The 17,620-nt window shown below is 47.5% G+C and overlaps 1 long non-coding RNA gene across 1 annotated transcript in view; it reads left to right on the top strand.

Moving 5' to 3' along the window:
* Window positions 1-17,302, top strand: part of LOC147910139 (uncharacterized) — a 45,630-nt gene extending 28,328 nt beyond the window's left edge. Inside the window, exon 3 of the long non-coding RNA XR_015544631.1 lies at window positions 14,580-17,302. This is a non-coding gene — a long non-coding RNA (uncharacterized LOC147910139). The remainder of the gene's footprint in view (window positions 1-14,579) is intronic.
* The last annotated feature ends 318 nt before the right edge of the window (window positions 17,303-17,620 follow it).

The raw sequence follows: 17,620 nt of genomic DNA, 5'->3' as shown, positions 1-17,620 counted from the left end.
TATATGTATCATTTCTGAAATTCTTCGTTTCATTAATGATTGTTCTGTATCTAAAATTTTTATGTTATCCCAATCAAACTTATGCATCTCATTCACACGGTGACGTGAAACAACTGATATCTCAGAAGTAGATTTCTTTATATCAGTCTTGTGTTCTTTTATACGAGTTTTTAATTTTCTCTTAGTTTGGCCAACATACAACGATTCGCAATTTAAACAATTAATTTTATAAACCACAATGGTCATCCTTAAGCAAGGGATCTTTTCCTGTTTTTATAATTGCATTCAATTTATTCATCGGTTTATAAGCTATATCAAAACCATGAATATATGCAAGTTTTTTGAATTTTTCAGAAACCTTGCTCAAGTATGGTATCGTGAAAAATTTTTTCTTATTGAAATCATATTCATTATTGTTTTCTTCGTGATTTTTATCTGGATTAGTTCTATTTTCCAAAGTTTTTATTCTATTGTTAATTGTTGAAAATACGAATTTAAGAGGGTAGCCATTATTTAGAAAAGTGTGAATTAATTCCGAAATGTTTTTTTCATGAAATTTGGGATGGGACAACAGTAAAATTCTATCAAGCTGCCCAATGATTACTCCTCTTTTATGTGCTAATGGATGATTCGAAAAATAATTTAAATATCTCCCCGAATTGGTAGGTTTTTTATACATATCGAAGATGATGCTTCCTTCATGAATCATTAATTTGACGTCTAGAAAATTAATACTGTTTTTATCGCCAAAGTCAACCGTAAATCTAATTTCGTTCTGGAAATTTTGATGTCAAAGATCGATCTCGCTCTGATCGGCCAGTCACTGAAAAAGTCGATGAAATTTTGCAACTGGTCAAGACCGGCATGTGAGCTGTCAGGAGATAGCCAATGCACTAAGAATCAACCATATGACAGTTTGGAATCATTTGAAAAAGGCTGGCTACGCAAAGAAACTCGATGTTTAGGTGCCACATGAATTAACGCAAAGAAATTTGATTGATCGAATTTCCATCAGCGAAACACTACTAAAACGCAACGAAATCGACCTATTTCTGAAGCAAATCATCACAGGCGATGAAAAATGGGTGAAATACAAGAATATTCTTCGTAAAAGATCATGGAATAAGCACGGCGAACCACCACAAATGACTTCAAAGCCTGGATTGATGGCAAATAAGGTGATGCTGTGTGTAAGGTGAGATTAGAAGGAAGTCGTCCATCATGAGGTGTTATCACATGTCCTAATGATTAATTCAGAGCTCTACTGTTCACAACTGGATAGATTACAGGAAGCGATTAAGGAAAAACGACCAGAATTGATTAACAGAAAAGGTGTTGTCTTCCATCATGACAACGCCAGACCACACAAATCTTTGATGACGCGTCAAAAATTGAGGGAGCTTGGTTGGGAAGTTTTGATGCATCCACCGTATAGCCCGGACCTTGCACCGTCTGACTACCATTTGTTTCGATCTCTGCAAAATTCTCTTGATGGAAAAACATTGGCCGACAAAAGAGCTGCCGAAAATCACTTGAAAAAGTTTTTCGCCGATAAACCACAAAAGTTCTACACGGATGGAATTATGAAATTACCCGAAAAATGGCAAAAGGTTATAGATAATAATGGCCAATATATAAATACTTGATTAAAATTGATTTTCAATAAAGAAAAATTTCATTCAAAAATTGAACAAAAAACCGCGGATATTTTTTAGATGACCCAATATATTGGGAGTACAAATAAGTTTCCGCCGTTTGACAAAAGATGGCGCCACTAGCAAGCTATGTGTGGCGTTGCGAGCGTTAGTTGCGGCGCTGCGAACGTTAGTGGCGACGCTGCATGCGTCTGTCGCGACGCTGATACGGTCGTTCTTTCCATGACTCTCCCCATTCTCTCGCTGGTGTCATGGCGTGCCGCGTGCAGATCTCGTGTAAGTCTCTGCGATAGTCAGTAAGTTAGAACTCGGAAGTTGAGATTCCGAATTACTTTGTGTATTCCGCGAGACCGATACCGATTACTATTCATGTCTGTGGTAATTGTTAGCGTCGTCCGATAAATTCTTAGAGTGTATTTTCATAGTTCTAGCATTGTAACTCCGCGGCACGATGCCGGTATCCGAGCCGTCTTACACGCGCAATCACGTCTCTACTTATTAATCAACATTTGTATTTAGTATTTAGTCAGTTAGGCATTAAGTGTGTATTAAAACGCCTCATAATATCGCCTCATAAACTCCGCATAAAATCAGAAGCAGTGCGTAGCGCTCATTCTCAACCTAACTTTTTCCCGCCATACGTCCTTCGCCGTGGTTGGTAACCACCGGCGCCATATTGCGTAGCACGTGATCCAGTAGCCACATATGATTAAAATTGTCTGATGTAAAACATTATATCGTAAGGTTGGACATCTGTCAACAACATAATCTTGAAATACTAGCGATTTTGTATCAGCATCATATATTTTTTTTTGTGCGAAATGCCGAGTTTTGAGCCGAATAAGCGTCATTTGCGGGAACTTTTGATTTACTTCTTTAATTTGAAGAAATCTGCAGCTGAGGCTCATCGATTGCTTGTAGAAGCATATGGTAAGGCTGCCTTAAGTGAGAGAAGTTGTCGTGAATGGTTTCAAAAATTTAAGAATGGTGAATTTGACGTCGAAGACAAAGAACGTAGCGGAAGGCCGAAAGTGTACGAAGACGCGAAATTGGAAGCATTATTGAATGAAGACTCGTGCCAAACGCAAAAAGAACTTGCACTTACATTAGAAGCGACTCAACAAGCAATTTCACATCGTTTGAAATCATTGGGAATGATTCAAAAGCAAGAGAATTGGATTCCATATGAACTGAAGCCGAGAAACGTTGAACGCCGATTTTCCATATGTGAAATGCTGCTTGTCATAAACGAAAGGGTTTTTTACATCGTATAGTCACTGGTGATGAAAATTGGATCCACTACGATAACCCAAAGAAGAGGAAATCATGGGGATCACCTGGCCATGCTTCAACATCGACAGCCAAGCCGAATATTCATGGAAAAAAACTCATGTTGTGTATTTGGTGGGATCAGCTTGGTGTCGTGTATTATGAGTTGCTCAAACCGAACGAAACCGTTACTGGGACTTTCTACCGAACACTATTGATAAGATTGAGCCGAGCACTCAAGGAAAAACGTGCCCACTACTATTCCAGGCATGACAAAATTATTCTCCTGCATGATAATGCTCGACCACATGTTGCGGCGCCGATCAAAACCTACATGGAAACACTCAATTGGGAAGTTCTACCCCACCCGCCATATTCATCAGATATTGCCCCTTCCGATTACCATCTATTTCAATCGATGATGCATGGCCTGTCTGAGCAGCACTTTACATCATATGAAGATAAAAAATTGGATCGATAATTGGATAGCCTTAAAAGATGAAGCGTTCTTCCAATGCAGTATCCGTATGCTATCAGAAAGATGAGAAAAAGTAGTGGCTAGCGATGGACAATACTTTCAATAAAACATTATGTACCGTTCTTTCACAATAAATGCTTAATTTTTGATAAAATACGGCGGAAACTTATTTGTATTCCTAATATATTTTTACGTACATATTATATTAATTATTTCATCAATTATATTGGGTATGGGAATAAGTTTTCGCCCATTGCAGAAAGATGTAGTTAGTAGCATTGCTCGTGTGTTTGATAGAACGATAAGACATGTTTTTGAAAGGTGTGTGTCCAAACTTTGAGCCCAATAGATGGCATTCGTTCGAAGCGCAACAAAGAGTAACTTTTTTTGCATTGAAGATGTCGGAATTTCCAAAAAAGCAACATTTGCGGGAAGTTTTACTCCATTATTTTATTTTAAAGAAAAGTGCTGCAGAAACGCATCGTTTACTCGTAGATATTTACGGTGAGCATGCTCCATCGAAAACTAGTCGTAAAGAATGGTTTCGGCGATTCAACAGTGGTGATTTTGACATGCGTGACAAAGAACGCGAAGGTGCACCGAAAAAATTTGAAGATGCAGAATTGCAAGCATTACTCGAAGAAGATTCGTGTTTATCGCTCGATAGGTTGGCAAAAGAGTTAAATATTGATAGATCCACTGTTGGAAAACGTCTACGCAATGGGAATGGTGCAAAAAGAAGGAAATTGGGTGCCATATAAATTGAAAGAGAGAGACATGGAAAGACGTTTGGTCATCTGCGAAATGCTTCGTCAATGACAACAAAGGAAGGGTTTTCTACATCGTATCGTAACTGGCGGTGAAAAATGGATCTACTACGATAACCCTAAACGCTTGAAGATATGGATGAGGCCAGGTGAACCAGGTCCATCAACGCCAAAACAAAATATCCATGCTTCGAATATTATGTTGTGCATCTGGTGGGATCAAAGAGGTATTATATATTATGAACTGCTCAAACTGTCCGAAACCATCACTGGCGATCGTTATCGGCTACAACTGATACGTTTAAACCAAGCTTTGAAAGAAAAACGATCGGAATGGGACAATAGGCATAACAAGCTGATTCTGTTACATGACAACACTAGGCCACACGTTGCAAAACCGGTCAAGAAATACTTGGAAGGAGTAAAGTGGGAAATTCTGCCCCACCCGCCGTATTCACTGGACATTGCCCCTTCAGATTTCCATTTGTTCCGATCCATGCAGTCGGCCCTTTCTGGAGAACGATTCAATTCTTATGAAGGTATCAAAAAATGGCTTGATGAATGGACCGCTTCAAAAGAACCAGATTTTTTTCATTCGAGGAATCCGTTTATTACCGGAAAGGTGGGAGAAAGTTGTCGCTTCCGAAGGAGCATACTTTGAATAAACTCACTTATATAGATTTGTTTAAATAAACACATCTTTTTTATTTAAAAAGGGCGGAAAGTTATTCCCATACCCAATACAAGATAATAAAAGTAAGTTATTATTCTACATTTGCGCATAACACATTTTTATATAATACAAACGATTTTTATATAAGTTGATTTATTTTTATTTTTTAACGATTCTAATATATCAACTTAAACATTACCGAATTATTTTGAACTCAACACTAAAAATTGAGAATCAACACCCGAATTAGATGTTGACACCAAACTATTTGGGGTTCAACACCACCCCCTCGTGGATTGCCATCTTGTCATGGTGAGGAGGCTCCCTCATGAGTTGCTTCGCGGCTTGTGGAGGTCTAAAAGCAACCTGTACGGACTCCTCCGTGACGAGAGGAGTCTGTACGCTAGGTCCGGCACCCCAAGGGGGTCTCTCTCTCGTCGAGGGAGAGACTCCTGGCGGTCTCGTCCTCTTGGGACGGGTCCCCAATATGCCAGATGTTGGCGGCCCTGACTTCAATCACCCGGTGGCACGGCATCGTTAAGGGAAATTTTTATTCTCTGCCCGTGTGGGTATGGGCATCGACCCCCACTGCGCCCGGGCTCTCATGGGGCCCCTCTCTCTCTGGGGGGGTGGGGTGGTTCCCTCAGGGTCTCGGGCGCGGAACGCGTCGAGCGGGTGCTCGCGCAAGGCGGGTCGGCCCGTATGCTCCTGGCTGCAGGCTGGCCCATGCCGTTGGGGGGGGGAAGAAGTCTCCGAGAGCTTCGGCTCATTGCACCGGGGGCCTCTCCCGCCTCAAGAGGTGCGGACTTTGTCCGTAGGGGAAAACGGGGCCGCGCAGACTTCTCAGTCCGTCGCGAAGCCCCTCGTCTCTCTCGGAGTAGAGGGGTCGCGCGGCCGCTCGGACATATTCCAAGGCAGGGCGCGCGGTCTCCGCCTCCCCCCCCCCCCGGGGCCGCTCGGACGTATTCCGAGGTCGGGACCGGAGGGGGCACCGAGTAGTTGTAGCCAGTGTTTCCGCGACGGCGTCCCTTCCGAAGCGGGGCACCGGGCGATGGAACTTATCGCTGGCTGCCGCGGCGGTTAGGGTCCGGAAGGGGCGCCGCTTCCGTGACCCGACCCGTCCGCGGCGTGCAGTAAGGCTGGGACGAGCGCCGGTTTCGCCAATGCGGCCCTTGGCGCCGGCGTCGAGACGGCGATCTCCAGGGCGGGGTCGACCGTCTCGATGGATTCGGTCACCACCAGCGATGGGAGAGATGGGAGAAAGAGGACAGCTTCTTCCCCCGCTACTGTCATCCTCCTCTGGAACGAGCGAGGGCGAAAAGAGGCCGCGGGATAAACCGGCTCTAAATCCCGAGAACGTCGGCAAATTTATTGCCGAGGCTAGGGAGAGGAGGGCAGAGAAAGCCAAAGCCGCCCAGCTAAAGAGGGATTACAAGATCATCTGCGACCCCACGGCGAAAGCATCGTCGAACTCCGCCAGGAAGGCCAACCTGAGGGCCCAGGAACTGGCGGAGGAATATGACGAGCAGCCGGTCGGAGCGGTCGCGGCGGTGGCCACCCGCGAATTGAGTGTTCTCGCGAAATCGAAGAACATCCGCGGAGACATTGTCCGCGATCTATGGACGGCCTACAATAAGATTACTGGGGCACTGGAGTCGATCGTTCATAGAGCGGACAAAAATTGCGACGATAAGAGTCGCTCCCCCCCCGACCGGCGGGGACAAGGAGAGGGAGAGGTGGGAGGAGGAAAGAAATAGGGTCAGTCAGGAGATAGCCTACCTCCAATCTCGCAATGCCCAGGTTGACAGAGGGCTGGAGAAGGAGGACGCACTCCCGTGGAACCGCGACAATCGCGGACGGAGACACGATCCCTTCCCTTAGCTGGGACGGCGCGATGGAGTGGTTGGGCGAAGAAATCCGGACCACCGAGGCGCACAAGCCTACCACCAGCCGGGCCACGCGCAGCAAGAAGGCACGCCTTGAAGCTGTGCCGCGGGAGGACGCGGACGACGGGGAAGAGAGACCCGGGCTCCCGTCGTCATCACGGAGGAGGATATAAGGGCTCCCTACTTCAGGCCGCCACTGCAGGGGAGAGCAAAGCAGCTCAACCCCCTGTCCAATACGGCGGACAGAAGGGTGAACACAGGAGCCCCTGTGAAAAATTCTCCCCACAATAGGAGTAAGAAGGGAGGGCAGCCCGTCGAGGAAAAAATCGAGAGCATCCTGGTCAGGCTCCTGCCTCCCTTGTTGAAGAGCATGGGCTTTGCTGCTGTGACGCAGTAGCAGGCGTCTGCCAAGAGACCAGGGCAGAAAGAGAGGAGTCGGCCCCCGATCGAGGGAGTGAAAGGCAATGGGACGGACTGCGCGGCGGCTGCTGCTCCTAAAGAAAAGGCGTAGCGACCCGCTTCCGGGACTCGATGGGCGCCAGCTGCCACTGTTAGCGGTCCCTCTCCCGCGGACAACGGAAAAACGAGTACGAGCGCTGCCAATAACGATCTCACATGGGCGCAGGTCATCTCAAAGCCGATAAAAAAGGCGGTCAACAAAGTTGCCCGTGAGCGCGCTGGCAATACACAGACCCGAGTCCGCCCCACCCGAAGAAGGGGGGCATCGGGCAGCCTTCGCAGCAACAACAACAGCAGCAACGAAGGCGTAAGGGAACGGAACCCGGCCACGAGCATTCCCCTCCTGCCAACTCGTGGGCCCCTGGTACGCAGCTGTTTAAGATTAGACAGCCGTCCACCGCCGCGATCACAATCACCTGCGCTGACTCTCAGGCGTACGCGGAGGTGGTGAGTCTCGCGAGGACCAAAATCAGCATGTCGCCAACAAAGAAAATCAAAGGATTTTCTCTACCCGCTATGGCAGTGCGGCGGGCGCTTTTGCGCGATGAATTAATGTTGAGTGTACTTCCGAAAAGGTGAACCTCCCAATTTTCTTGTTGATTGGTATACTATTGTATTTTGATGCTCTAATTACGAATATGATCATGAAAATTACCAACAAGATCATTTTCAAGGTCAAATATTTAAAAATCGATTTTTATCTATACTACTGTATTTTTGTATGCTGTTTACAAAGAAATTGCTGGCAAGGTCATTTTTACGGTTAAATATAAACTTTTACATTTCATGTAATCACAAGTAGAGCTGTTAGATTTTGGTTCGTGCCCTTCTCCCCTCTGCAAAGGGGACAACTTCCATAATTGTACTGCGAGCAATCCTGCGAGACCTTGGGATGGACGATCTGAGGCCTAGAAGGACTATAACAGGGGCCCTCATATGGGAGGTACAAAGCAATCGCGAAAAGGCGGACGCCCTGGCCGATAAGCAAGTGCGGAAAGTGTACCGTGACAGGGACGACGTCAGAGTCACCAGGCCCGTGAAATCCGTAGAAATACGAATAACGGGCCTGAACGATTCCGTAACATCCAAGGACGTGGTGGAAGAACTCGCGAGGAAGTGCGAGAAGTCGCCCGCATCGATTTCAAGGTGGCGGGCGACGTGAGGAGGATGCCCAGCGGACTGGGGTCCTGGGCCAGATGCCCCGTGGATGCTGGGAAGAGGTTGGTGGCGGCACGGCGGATCACTGTGGGATCCAACTGCAAGGTGGCGCTGCTGCCCGCGCGTGGCCTCCAGTGCTACAAATGCCTGGAGGCCGGCCACGTGCAGTCGAAATGCACGAGCCTGGTGGACCGCTCCGGTTGCTGCTACCGATGCGGAGCGATAGGCCACCAGGCCAAAGAGTGCGCCAGCGCCAGGCTGGACTGCCCTGCGTGCGGGACCCTCGGCCGGCTGTCCAACCATCGTATCGGCGGACTGGGGTGCACGGCCGGAAAGATACATAAGAAGGGGGCCAAGCCCAGCGGCCCCCCTCGCTAAAGCCGCCAACCAGCCGATGACGGAAGCGGTTGAAAAAGGAAAAGCGGCGCCGTCGCCATCGGCGGACACGCTGCCGGAACAGCCGCAGCAGCAACAACAGCAGCAGCAGCCGATGACGGAGAGGTCGCACAAGGCGATAGAGGTGGAGACGGTCGCGGGAGGGACTGACGCCGCTAATTGATGGTAGCTGGTCTCCTCTAGACCAATCTCAATCACTCGAGCACAAAGCATGCTCATGCAGTGTCTCGCCGAGTGGGGGGGGGGGGAGGACTGGCCATCGCCGCTGATCCACACTGCATTTCGGAGGGTCACCCCAACTGAGCGGGAGACTCTCTGGGTCAGGTGGCAGTGGTCTGCCAGCACGCGCGCGATATCCCCGCCGATGATCCATATCGGCGCGGGAGGAGTTCTCGTGGAGTGGGGGCCCATCAACGTTGCGGGGTATTACTTCCCTCCTCGCTTAGGCAGGAGGGAATTCGAGGACGCCCTGGAGTCTCTGGGGAAGCGCATACGCCGGCGCTCCCCCAGGCCGACACTGATGGGTGGGGATTTCAACGCCCACGTGTTGGAGTGAGGTTCCCTATCCACTGTCTTCAGAGGCGACAGCATCCTGCTGTGGGCGGCGAGGCACGGTCTCGTTCTGCTCAATAGAGGCCGTGTCAGCACCTTCGTGGGGGCCCGGGGGGAGTCCATCGTCGACCTGACGTGGGCGACCCCCGCGGCGGCCCTTAAGATCAAGGGATGGCACGTGGACACCGGCTCCCTGTGCGAGCTATCGGATCACCGCCTGATCCGCATGGAGCTGGTGTCCATCCCCGCGGAGGTGTTGCGTAGACGCCGCCGACAGAAGGAAGAACGTCGATGGGTCCTGCGAAAGCTGGACCCCGGCGCTCTCGAGGTGAGCCTTCTCTCCTCCATCTGGCCGGAGCGCAACTCGGCCAACACGGTGGAGGAGGGGGCCGAGTGGCTCGGGAACGTTATGTCGCGCGCGTGCGACGATGCCCTGCTGCCGCCCGATGGAGAGGGGGCGGCCTATTGGTAGTCCGAGGAGCTAGCTGTGCGTCGGGTCGCCATGGCTGCCAGAAGATCGTACACTTGCCGCAGGCGGCGGGGCACCGACGAAGAGAGGGAAGTGGCCGCCGGGGCGTTCCGAGATACAAGGAGCGCCCTCAGAGCGGCCATATGAAAGGTGAAGGCTGACGCCCGGCGGGAGCTTGTCTCCTCCTTGGACAGGGACCCGTGGGACGCTTGGGAGGCCCTACAAGATAGTGACGAAGAAGCTTCGTCCGTGAGCCCTCTCGATAACAGAAATCCTGGATGCTTGGTTCCTCGAGGACGTGGTGGCCGCCCTTTTTCCCACCAAGGAGAGAGACATTCCGGGCAGGGCTGACCCCCTCCCCCCCCGTCGAGATGGACGGAGGAGCTGAGCGTCACCGGAGAGGAGATGGGGAAGGCCTTCGCCCGGCTGAGGGATGGGCCGCGGGCGCTCGGATCCGACGGACGACGTCCACGGGTCTGGGCCGCGGCCTTCATCGGAGAACACCCGAGGCAGCTCTACACGAGCTGCCTCAGAGAGGGAAGCTTTCCCAGGTCGTGGAAGAGGGCCCGGCTTGTCCTTCTGCGTAAGGAGGGCAAGCCGGCGGAGAGTATAGACTCCCTCCGCGTATAGGCCAATTTGCCTGCTGGACGATGCGGGCAAACTGCTGGAGCGTATCATCGCTGCCCGCATCGTTCGGCATCTGTCCCGGGATGGTCTTGACCTGTCCCACGGTCAATACGGCTTCCGAGAGGGGCTATTCACGGTAGATGCTATTAGGCAGGTCCGTGCCCTCTTGGAGCAGGTGACCGCGGGCGGGGGGGTGGCGTTGGCGGTGTCACTCGACATGCCTTCAACAGTGTGCCGTGGGACCAGGTAATGGGGGCGGTGAGAGAACATCACCTGCTGCCCTCCCCCCCCTATCTGGTGGTATACCATTGTGGAGGACTATTTTCGGGACAAGCAGCTGGAGTTCCACAACAAACAGGGACTCCAGCAGCGGAGAGACATGTCGTGCGGCGTTCCGCAGGGGTCCGTGCTGGGCTCCTTATTCTGGAACGTCGCATACGACTCGGTCCCTCTCTCCCGGCTGCCATGTCGTCTGCTACGCGGACGACACGCTGGTGGTGGCCGGGGGTACGACTTGGGAAAGAGCTGCGAGTATAGCGAACATTGCAGTGGCGTGCGTGGTCGGCTCCATAAGGGAGCTGGGACTGAGGGTGGCCCCGCAAAAACAGAAGCAATTTTCTTCCATAACGGGAGGAGCGGAGTGCCCCTTCAGGCATACATCGTAGTAGATGAAATCCGCATCCTGGTGGGGCCGACCATCAAGTACCTGGGCCTGGATGATCGCTGGAGCTTTGTCGAACATTTTGACAGATTGGCCCCGCGATTGGGCAGCCGGGCGGATGCCCTGTTTGGCCTCATGCCCAATCTTCGCGTTCCGAATGCGTCGGTCAGGCGGGCGTATATGCACGCCATCCTGTCCGGGGCCTATTATAGGACCCCGATATGGAGCGGGCAGGCCCTAGCCAGTCGCCATATCCAAGGCAGATTGCACAGTGTGCAGCGGCGTGCTGGCCTTAAGAATCTGCAGGACCTATAGGACGGTGTCTTATGCGGCCGCCGTCCTCGCAGGGATCCCCCCTGCCGAGTACGTGGCTGGTGTCCTGGCGGAAACCTACGCCGGGATAAAGGTCATCCGGCTACGCGGGGAGGTCGTTACCTCGGGGACCGTTGACCGACTGAGCGGGAAGGCCCGTTGACGGGTGTTTCGGGAGTGGCGCGCCGTTCTCGAGAGCAACCCGCCGACAACGGGCGTTCGGACCGTGAAGGCCATCCTCCCCTGCCTAGAGGAATGGGTTGGTTGGGGATGGGGCGGACTCTCATACTACATGACGCAGGTGCTCACCGGACACGGCTGTTTCGGGGAATACCTGCGTTGAATAAGAAAGGAGCCGACCGCGCGCTGTTTCCACTGCGACGGAGACTGGGACACCGCACAACACACGCTAGAGGCTTGCCCGGCCTAGGCAAGCGAGCGCGGTGTCCTGGTCCGTGAAATAGGGGGCGATCTCTCCCTGCCGGCCGTTGTTAGAGTGATAATCGACGGGGAGAGCGCCTGGACGGCATTCTCCTCCTTCTGCGAACAAGTCATGTCGCAGAAGGAGGAGGCCGAGAGAGAGAGAGGGAACGGGCCCCAGCCGTGGCCCTCCTCCGCCGCTGGGTGGCGGCAGCGACGACGTAGGTGGCGGAGGGGAGGGAGATAGACGATGCCGGTGGGACCGTGGGAGACCATTTGTTGACCACAGCCGCTCGTGCCCCGTGCCCCCTCCCGCGCGCTCGCGCCGCCGGGATCGTTCCATGGGGCGAAAATGGCGGCGACCTCTCCCATACCGGAGGAATCGGATGAAGACGACGAGGATGCGCACGGGGCAGGCGGGGTCAATCGCCCCTCCTCCCCCACTATTGCCGACGGCCCCGTATCAAGAACGCGGGGAGCCGTGAAGCGGCGGCAGGCGAACACTGAGGACGCATCGCCGCCGAGCATGGCATGATCCTCCACGTGCGGAGTCGGCGTCTCGTCCCTGTCGACCTGTCTGTCTACGACTGCGGTGCCGGGGCGGGGCCTCCGTCCCCCCCCCCCCGATGCGCTGCGTCGCGAAAACATGTCTTGTGGCGTGGCGGAGCATGAGGGGCGCCAGACTTGTCTGACGCTCCTTGGGGGGGCTGGGGGTTCTGACGGGGGCTGGGATCCCCAATCCCCGTCCCTCAACAACAATCGGTGGGCGGGCGCGGGGGGTAGTGTCCCCCCCAGCGTCCGATTTTGGCAGTTAACGCCACGCGTCGCCCGGGGCCGTCTCTCCGACAAACTTCCGGGCGGGATTGTCTCGGCAACAGCCGACCGACCAGAACGGCTCCCAGAAGTATGCTGCACGCGTTCCTGGGAGCCCTCTCAGGACCCGTTCAGGACACTCGGAGGGGTTTTAGTGGGTGCAAGCCCCACATAACCCAAACAAAAAACAAAAAACTGAGAGTCAAACTTGGAAACTGACATCGAATCATTTGGGGCTCAATGTCAAAAATTGAAAGCAAAATACGCAAACTTGATGTTGACCCCGAACTATTTGGGCCTCAACAAAAAATTGAGAGTCAACATTCAAACTTGGAATATGACACCGAATCATTTAATGTCTACCTTGAAAATTTAACGATCAATCCTCAAATTTTGAATGTTAACATTCAATTTTTATAGTCAATCCTCAAATTTTGTGGTCAACCCTCAAAATTTGGAGTTTTTTTTTCATAAAGGCAGTACGGAAATTATCGTTTTCGCAAAAAAATAATATCCTCCTCCCTCTTTTCGATATACGGGATAAAAGTCAAAATTTTTTTCTGATCGAGCACAGTTTCAAAAAGTCGTTCGTTATGGCCATATCAACATTTGTGGATCTGCAAGGATTTGTCGTTGGAAGAAGATTTGTGAAGACGGTGCTGAGAAAAGGAGCTATTCTTTTTCATTACATTTTTACATGTAATTTTACATTCCCATAGAATATCTTAACAAGATCCGAAAAGTCTTGCGCTTCCTGGTTGAGTGCTTATTATCATGGCAGGAAGATGGAATAATCCCGTACAATATGGTGAAACGTCTGATTATAATGACTATAATTGATGTAAAAGAGAATGACAAGGCTCTCAATAAGGTATATGTTAAAGGATGTCAAAAACGTGAATGGCTGGCTGTACTCGATAATGACGACATGATCATTGAAATCTTGGATGTTGATTATGAAGATATAGAGTCTTTGAATAATATAAATATTATTGATACTATGCGATGTGGAAAACATGCTAAGAATTATGCGTTACAGAATGTATTTAAAATATACAACTAATGGTCGCAACGTCAAAAAGAATTGTATCAATTTGAAAAATAAAGTGAATTTTTTTTTTAAATACGTTTTAATTTCTTTTCCCAGTAATTAAGAAGCAATTAATAAGATAGCTATTCAGTAATACGATTCAATAAGTATTCAAGTTAGCGAATGAGAAAGCGCGTGTCACGCTTTGCCATTTGTCTTATACTATTAAAAATTAATTTTTTGACTAAAACATATAATTTTAACATGGGATTATTTTTTTTCAGTAAATGACATTTTGCAAAAATGTTTACATTTTTCGTTGTGTCTTTCGGATATGATACTTTTTCATATACTTTTGACTGAGAGGCAATGCTAAGGGTTCTTTTCAAAAAATATCAGATATTCAGAGAGAGATCATTTTGATTGAATCAATTAAAAATCTTTTGAATATGGGTAAACAAATCTTAAGTCAATATATTGTAATAAAATAGGATTTCCAATGCACCTAAGTCACCTAAGTCACATAAGTCATGTACAATTTTTATTGTTATACCTATATTTTCTCGTGTAATCTTTAGTAGTCAGTCGGTCAGTGTGTCAATATGTCAATAGATTCTATCGTTGCAGCATTAGACTGAAAAACTGTGATTTTTATCAAAATGTGCAACTTACAAGAAACATTGGAAATTATGAATACCTAGTTCGATGGGGAAGTCTTTGATATACGTGTGTGATTTTTTTTCAGTGTAATTTTTTTTTAATATGACTTTTAATAATTCTTATTTTAATTTAAGGTGCTAATGATTGACAATGAGTCTGTAGAATGGCTACACCTAAAAAATGAATTAGAGATACAAATAGTGTCTCTGATGAGTAAAATTGCGCTTTTATGTACACCATTTTTTTATATGAATGTAATTTTTTTAATTAATGATGTTTATTTATTTTTATCAGGACATTCAACGTCGTGATGTCAAAATATGGGGGTTTATCAACATAGATCACCAGTGAAGAGATTAATGAGACTTTTCGATAAGAGCTTGATGAGCTCTGGGAGGACAGAGTAGCGAGAAAATGAGTTAAATTGAGTGACTTCATATTTTTAATCTCCACTATTTATTCGGACTTCGTCCGAAGTTGATGAAGCCGGAGAAGAAGAGTGGTAGTAGACGTAAGTCTATCTCATTTTCATTATTATTATATATTTATAATATTGTATTTAAATATTAATACAATGCTTTTTTTGTCGCAAAAAACGAAGAACAGTAACGACTGCATCAGTTCTTTTTTAGGAACACATTTACCAAAAAAAAACTTATTTTTGCTCTTTATTGTATATTTCTTTAAACATTTTAATGCTAAAAACTGAACAATCGTGATAAATGTGGTTTTGATAATATCGACATTTTATTTTGAAGCATTTCAAATAATTTAATTAATACGATCTAATTTTTCTTTGAAAAATTATAAATATTATATATATTTATAATATTATATTCTTATATTCTTTGTTATTCTAATAATTTCTTTTATAAAATATTTATATTTCATATTCTTTAAATATCTTATTGAAAATTGGAAATAGCTCTCTTCTAAGTCATTATTATACGTGTGTTTATAGTACGTTAAACGAATAAAATAAAAAATGTAAATATTAAAAAATGAATATTAAAATTACATTACTCTGTGTTTAAAATTATTTGGGGGGATTATTAATATTTCAGATTGTTCGAGAGCGAGTCAGAGCGCTGGCGTGAAAATTTAAGTGATACGGCGTTTAGTTGTATTTCGCTTCAATCCAATAATATTCTTTGCGAATCAAACGCGGAGGTTTTCTTTGCGAATCAAACGCGGCGGTTTTCTGGCGGCGGAGCGTCTCCTTGGCGGTGCACTGATAGCGATGCGTTGACTCAAAACGGCGGAAAACTAAGAGAGCTATTGCTTCTCGGTTTTGCCTTTTATGCTCTTTTGAGAACAAAGGCTTCCCTTTGCATTCGCCTATGAGATTTTTACAAATTGAAAAATTTGAGGTGATCCTCTGTTTCGGGTGGCGATTGGCGATTTCGAGCGCAACGGCCAAGCGGCACGCTATTGCCATGCGCGCCCATTAAATCTGGATTCTTGATTGGGATGAACGCATATTACGCGTTTTGCGTCACGCGATCGCGCGTGCGACCGATTCGAGTTGGTTCGCCGTTATAGCGGTTGAGATCTGCGTACGTGCGACGTGCGGCTTAGCTTATTGTTTTTCGACTTTATCGACGAAGTGATAGCCGAGTTTATGTTTTGGAAACTTCTAAGGACGCTTGGGATCCTTCTAGAAGCTTTCGATCCGAATGTCGCACGAACGCCAAATATGGAAAATATGTACATGTTGGCCATATCTCGAACACAGATCAATTGCGTTTGTCGACAACCATATCGGTACGTAATTATCATTTCTGAAATTAATTCATTTGTTTGAAAATATATATATTAGTTCAACATATCAATACTCAGATCGTAATAACGTTTCGGATTTTAAAGTAATGTTATTTAACATAAACGGTCTTGTTTCTTATCTTTGTTTATACACGCGCGCTGAAAAAATGCGTTACTCTCTATACATATTAGTTATTGCGAAGAATTATTGCTAAGGTAGTCTAAAGACTCAGGACACTCGCATGGAATGCAAGAGATCCGGGTTCGACTCTCGGCCGAGGCAATATTTTTCGCAATAAGTTTATTACAGTTTTTTAAAATTAATTTGGGAAATTTGGAGGATTATTAATATTTCAGATCAATTGTGTTTAATGCCAACAACCATATCGGCACGTAATTATCATTTCTGAAATTAATTCATTTGTTTGAAAATATATATATTAGTTCAACATCTCAATACTCAGACCGTAGTGGCGTTTCGGATTTTAAAGTAATTAAAATTATTTATTCCTTTGTTCCTACACCATTCCGTCGTCATATCCCGTATATTATTATAAATTAATTGATAAGAAGGCGCTCATTACTAAAATTATTACATTTAGACACTAGGTCATATCATTTAATCAATACCCATTTAATCAGATCCCAAAATCATTAAATGAATACCCATCATAATAATACCCATTTAATAAAATTAAGAAGAAAAAACAACGAGGGAAAGAATATAATGAGGGAAGAACAAAGAGACAATATGGTAAGTATAGGATTACAACGAGGGAGGGATAAAGCATGAGTAAGTATAGGACTGCAACGAGTTGGAGGGAGAGAACTACATCTTATAATGGGGAAGAGAGAGAATAACATGACGGCCCTGTCTTTCTCTACCGGGCCCTGGTGACGCCACCCCCTCCCTTCGGCCAGTGATGTTGATCCCCCCCTCTTTCTCGGTCCCTTCGCTTAATTATGTCAGATCGCCTTCCTTCCGCTTCCTCGCCCAGAAATGTCCCTCTCTCTCGAATCCCAAATCTAGCAACATACTTCTCCCTCCACCCTCGACCCCTCACACACATGCATACCGCGTATATGTATACGCACTAACACACATAGTGATCTAGAACTGGCCTAGTAACCGCCTTACTCGGGTGACGATACTTTTGTTCGCGCGTTTATCATCCGCCACGAAAACAGTACGAATTCGCCATTGAAAACTATGTTTATTTTTATAGAGTCATATCGTTGCATTACACGCTGCACGCATTCGAGCACAATTTCGTTCGCGTCTTCAAGGAATCGATCGGCAAGGCTCGATATATAGAGTTTATCACCGCGCCCGTTAGAATATGGCTTTCGAACGCCGTTTCGATAACGCGCCAACGGAGTCCATACCTGACGCCATATGCACGAATCTTCCTCACATAGATTCCTTCAGAACCTCGAGCCGCACCATACATGCGATCAGTGATTGTCTATTACCGATTGATAATCGCGGGCATTTGATACAACTCTGCTCTACCAATCTATAAATTCGTTGCATCACTGTTCCCACGCGCTATAGTACTTAAGCAGAGTAGCTT

The sequence above is a fragment of the Acromyrmex echinatior genome, chromosome 3 (assembly GCF_024713525.1).
Source record: "Acromyrmex echinatior isolate Ae372 chromosome 3, ASM2471352v2, whole genome shotgun sequence".
In the NCBI taxonomy this organism is placed as follows: domain Eukaryota; kingdom Metazoa; phylum Arthropoda; class Insecta; order Hymenoptera; family Formicidae; genus Acromyrmex; species Acromyrmex echinatior.
This window is presented reverse-complemented; position numbering and strand designations above follow the sequence as displayed.